Below are 5,805 nucleotides of genomic sequence, written 5' to 3'. Positions count from 1 at the left end.
TTCTGCCATATAAAGACAAACTACTGGAAGTTTATCTGAATGCAGTATTGCAAGACAATGTAATCATTGGGTTTTACCAATATAAGAGTCAAATCAGCCATTTATTTTTCACATTTCACTCAACATGCCACTCCATGTCCTGTTGCTGTTTGGATCAACAACTTCCCACATAAACTCTGAATTTGCTTTAATAAAAGGTCATCCCAGCATTACAAACATGTCAAAATTATATATTTTACTTCATAGATTTTTAAAAGGAGGTCAGGTCTAAAGAAACACCTGCTTTAATTAACAAGTACAGCCATCTTTCATATGCAGATTCTACAGAACAGGAAGCAACACACCCTTTACTTCTCTGCGCTCCGTTAAATTCACATGACAGCATCAGTGAGGTGATCCAGCACTGGTCAGGTGTGACCAGGTGCTCATGTAAAAATATCTTGGATCCTAAAATGATCGTCACATTAGTGTTAAAAAGCTTCACATCAGGAGGCGAGGAAGAAAAATGCAATAGAGTTGTAGATGTTACATCTGTCCTAAAAGTACTGAAATTATTCAAGTTTAGGAGGAGAAATAACTCAAAATGGGCTTTTTGTCTATGGAGACAAATAAAGTTCAATTTGCCTACTATTACTACACTCAAATTTATCTTTGACTAAAATATTTCTAGAACATAGAAAATACATTTTATGAAAGCAACATTCAGCCTTTTTGTGGTTTAAAAAAAACAAAAACAAATTCAAGGTGCGGTGTATCCAATGTTCTGCCACCATAGATGGATTCATGCAACAAACTTTCTGCTCAAGAAAATACTGAAAACAAGATTTTCTTACCAACTTTATTGTGCATCGTGTGCCCTGAGACAATGACATTTAAATTATGTCCACTGGACAGGCTTCCATGTCTTGGAGACTTTAATCCAGTTCAAAACATTACATCCATATCTATAAGCTAAAAGTCGAAGTGTCGAGAGTGAAAACATGCAACAAAACCAAACCAATTCATGTCCATTTTGTTGTGTCAACATAAGGAAGCAAGAATACATGCACACAAGCAGCACAAGTGTTCTGCTTGTTTATGCAGCAATTCAACAGCAGAAGCACATATGTGCAGTTGAAATATTTCACATAATACTTTTATATGTACAAAACTCTGTTTCAAGGCACCCTTTAAAATGTTGAAGTAGAATTTGTTTCAGGTGAATTCACTTCCTTAGTTGCTTGGATAGCAGGACCAATCATCTACTTCCACTCAATACATGTTTATAACTCATATTTTCTGACAATGCATCCAAATGTGAGATCCATGACTAGGCCATATTTGGATAAAAACAGCATGTTTTGTAGTGTACGGAGTAGTAGAGTGCTCTGATGACCTCGCAAGTTTTCTGTTCCGAACCAAAGGCTCTCATATTCACTGCAGTAAAGGCACCTATACATGAAACCCCTGTCCAACCAAACAAGTCACAAGAAAAGACTGGGGGAAGGTATGTGAGATTGAGGTCCCAATAACAAAGTCTCACACACCTTTAACAATGTGTGGGAAGGATTCCAGGGGTTAAAAAGCTCCAAAAAGACTAGTCCCAAACCGAGTCAGGCCACTGAGCTACCCTAGTCCTAGGCTAGCAAACTGGCAATTTCTATTTGAACTTGGAGCAGAGACTGAAGGCAATATCAAAAGGTAATTAATCTTAAAGCCAAGTCCTGTTATCACACTGGACTCTATTTTGCTGGAAGACATTCCTTCAAGGAAACCAAAGAGTAGAGCTTATCGAGCCCTTTGTTATGTCAGATTCAATGGACACCACTTGCTAATGCCCAGACAGCATTAGGGATCATTAGGAAAGCTGCAGTCGTCCGCCTAAAGAAAAGAAAAACATCTTTTCCAAATACGAGGTGAAATATCCAACACCAAGGCTTAACTGGAGAAACTATTCTTAAATGTTCCTTTTTAGTGTTTGCTCTTTTAGCAAGCTCTCAAGATATTTTTTAGATCCCTCATTAAAGTACGCTGCACTTATACCAAATATGCAATTTCATCCTTCTCGAACTCAGCTAATGTGCCCCCTCTCTATTCTACCGTCCTAAACCTCTTTGGCTCACCTCTTACTTGGGAAAAACAAACTAAGATTAATAAGAGGCCCGGCGAGGATGTATTTATGACTTATTACTAATAATCTGATGTCAAATCCGGTAGGTGTAGCTGATATACAATGGCTCTCAAAAGTCTACACACCCTGTTAAATTGCCAGGGTTTTGTAATGTAGAGTGAGGTCATGATGAATAATTTTTAAACCTTTTCCATCTTTAGTTGACACCCTAGTTTGCAGAGTTTTAATTGTTCAAGTCTATGTTTCCTTCAGGAGGAGGAGGGTACTGGTCGAGAGGCTGCCATAAGACTAACAGCAATACTGAAGGGATTTCTGGTTGTGTTCCAACTTGTCCAAATATCTGGACAAAGGTGTTGGGCTGTAAAGCAGAAGCCTTATCTTACAAAGAAAAAAACAATCCAAGACTTGAAAAATCCTTAAAAGAGTCCTGGAGATAATCTGAAGGTTTAGTAAGCAAAGATTTCCACAACAAAACTAAGCAGCAGCACGGGTGCAAGTCGTGACTATTGTGTTTTTGGACATACCTTTCTCCTCAACACCCACAACTCTACTTTTCTCAGCATTAATAGTCTTACTATAAACATTAAGGGTGATCAGTAGATGTTTGTAATGTAAAGACACCATATAAGGCAAAACAGAGAGAAACAAGTAACAACTTCACTAAACTCCAAATCAAAATGAAATATGGTTATAACTCATGAATTCAGTGGTATAAACAATCGGTTGGTGTCTGTGCAGTCGTCACACAGCTGGAGAACGGCTGAAGATGAATTCCTGCATCATCTGTGGAAAAGAAATGTCAGATGAAAACACAGTGAGCGGCTGAAAATGTCCAGTTTACCTACTAACCAAGCTAACAGGAGGCTAAAAACTCAGCAAGAGGTGACTGTACCAGGCCCTATTCTAAATATCCTTTATTAATTTATTTATTTTCATTTAAACCTACATGTTCAGCTCTGATCTCAACACATCATCTCAATAGAAGAACATATGATTTAGTTTTTTTGGATATCGTTTGTAGAATGCAGGTAAAAAAAAAAAAAAAACGTAAACCCAGGAACACTCCTTCGCCAACTTATGTCCCCTTTCAAAAAGCTCAGAGAGCATATGTTCTTTTTCTTTTAAGAAAAAATTGCAGTTTTGGTAAAAGGTTGCTTGAATAAATGGGTTGAGTTTAAATTGAATGTTTGTGTTCTTTATCTAAAAATAAGACATTAGACAGCATGAAATGGCCGAGGCTGCACTTAAAATAGTCGCTTTGAATCTTTTGATAATTATCAATCAATATTTCTATTTTATCAATATGCCTTCTTTCTATGTTGTCCAGCCCTACTCTAAATCTAAAATAACTAAAGCAGTGATGAATGAATTTTTTCCTATGGTCGTCATGTTCTTTCCCTTCTTTGGAGCATCAGTATGAGACAGCTCAGCTGTTACCAACACACAGAGTGGCCTGTGCTTTCATGTCCACCACAGACACAACAAGAACTACACTAATGTTTACATTTCTCTTCACTGGAGCCGTTTGTTACCATTACACGCATTGCTTTTCTTTTCATGAAGTAATTATAAAAAGGCCTCGCCAAATCTTTTAAGAACTATAGTCTCATCTTAAAGCTCATATATCTCACTATAATTTAAATCGACATACTGCCCAGCTTTAACATGACTGGAAGCTAATTGCACAATCTCATAGCAGACAGTCAGCCTATGTTACTGTATGTTTCTTCACGTGAGTGACACTGTAGTGTTTTGATAAGAGGCTCACCTTACGTTTAAGTCGTTTTCAGCAGTTCCTTAGAAACAAGGTTCTCCTCCTGTTCTGCATGGTCTCTCTTTTCATCTGTCTCCTTCGTGCTCTCTTTGTCTTCTTCCACTCCAAGGATCACGCTCTGTCGTACACTAACAGAGATCACCAAAGCTTGGACGATGCCGTAGATCAAAGCAAACTGGGGGAGATACTCCTGAATCAACCAGAGTAATCCTGCCATCCCAGCTGTTGAGACCAAAAACATGGCCATGCCATGAAACCACAGCCGCAGTGCTCCCTGGACCCCCGACACCTCCAGGATGAGTTTGACAGGAGGGGACACAGTCCACAGGAAGGCAACTACAAACAGGTCAAACAAGTGGCGGAGGAAGTTGAAGCAGATCTCGTAGTGCTCCGGCACAATCTCCAAATTCCAGCTGCTTGCAAAGAATCGGAATGGAGATGTCAGCTGAGAAGGGTTGGGAGATGGAGGAGGGGTTCCATAATCAGAAAAGTCCCCATCAGCATCGTTCAGCCACAGATCCCCCCTTTGACCGTTACTTTTCCTTTGTCTCAATCCACTTGTATCCGTTTTCCTTGGCCACGGATATAAGGATGGGAGATATTTGCTCCACCACTTTGACACTTGTGGGTCTGTCTCAGCTTTGCCGGCTCCCAGATCTTCTACTTCCATGGGTTGCAGCTTCTCCTGTGCCTCCCAATACTCCTCTACTGGAGTACTCGGGTCACTTCCTTTCCTCCACCCTCCCAACATCCAAGAGGCCCAGCCTCTGACACCCCCCTCACCTTTAACATGCTGCTGTTGGCACAAAGTAGGGGGATTTTGTGCGGTCCATCTACCCCAAGAGCGCACCCATCCCCACGCTCTCCCCACCACAGCAACCATTAATCCTTAAAACTTTATTTAATTGGCCTGGAGGCCGAACACTCCTTGATTTCAGGCCTCTTGCAACTTTCCTGACACGAATATTTCACTAGATTAAGGCTGGGGGCCAGACGCACCCGCAGGGTGTGGTGGACAGTTCAGGGAACTACTTGGCTTCGGCACATCACCAAATGAGCTTTCAACGAGCAGCAGCGTCTTGAGCAACGCCAACCGCCATGTTTAAAGCTGAGAACACTACGGGCTCTCCGCTGGGTTTTCACAAAGTCCGGATCACGCCCAACTGAGCTGGCAACCTGGGACACGAGCTGCCACTTAACACCAGGGCCGGGAGGGGACCAACTTCCTGAACTCCCCTCGTCTTGAGAAAGACATCACTCCGAATCCCACGCCTGGAAATAAAACAGGAAAAATGTGTAGTTCTCAGTTTTGCCAAGCTCCACGTCAAGAGCAAAGCTACTAAGCTAACATTGTACCACAGGAGGCAAACCGTAGATTTTGGCCGCAAACGTTCCGTCATGTCGGAGTTCCTCTCAAGCCATACCCCCCCCCCACACACACACACACACACACACGTCTTATGTTCTGTGTTGCTGTAGCTAACATGCTAATGCAACGCTGAAGCCTTACCTTCAGCCAGCTTAGCTCATTGCCGCGACTGCTGCTCTCCCTGGAAGCTTCCACCGAGTACATGCAGAACTTTAACATGTACACAGAGTTCTGGGAGAACCACCGTGTCAAACGAACACAACCTGAAGCCGCTTCCCAACCAGGCGTCTACCTGGTCGCCGAGGCAAAAACTCGGGCATGGGAAGAGTTCGGAGAGGCCATGGAGAACTTGAAGCTTTGAAGCGATTCTGGTCCACTATCCGGTGTTGGTAAAGCAGTGCGTTACCAACACTGTTTATAGTGGGTGTGGTGTGCTGCTGACCTCGACTCGGGACGTCGTGCGTCAGTGGGCGGAATACTTCGAAGACCTCCTTAATCCCACCAACACGTCTTCCATTGCAGAAGCAGAGCCTGAGGACTCTGGGTCGGGTT

At 42.2% G+C, this 5,805-nt stretch overlaps 1 long non-coding RNA gene across 1 annotated transcript; it reads right to left on the bottom strand.

Annotated features, from left to right (window-relative positions):
- Positions 1-820: 820 nt before the first annotated feature.
- Positions 821-5,565, bottom strand: LOC118565351. The gene is made up of 3 exons (XR_004932327.1): positions 5,395-5,565; positions 3,879-5,156; positions 821-2,893 (listed from the first exon to the last, which is right to left on the bottom strand). It is a non-coding gene; the product is annotated as an uncharacterized LOC118565351 (long non-coding RNA).
- Between the last annotated feature and the right edge of the window lie 240 nt (positions 5,566-5,805).

The sequence above is a fragment of the Fundulus heteroclitus genome, chromosome 13 (genome assembly GCF_011125445.2).
Source record: "Fundulus heteroclitus isolate FHET01 chromosome 13, MU-UCD_Fhet_4.1, whole genome shotgun sequence".
In the NCBI taxonomy this organism is placed as follows: domain Eukaryota; kingdom Metazoa; phylum Chordata; class Actinopteri; order Cyprinodontiformes; family Fundulidae; genus Fundulus; species Fundulus heteroclitus.
This window is presented reverse-complemented; position numbering and strand designations above follow the sequence as displayed.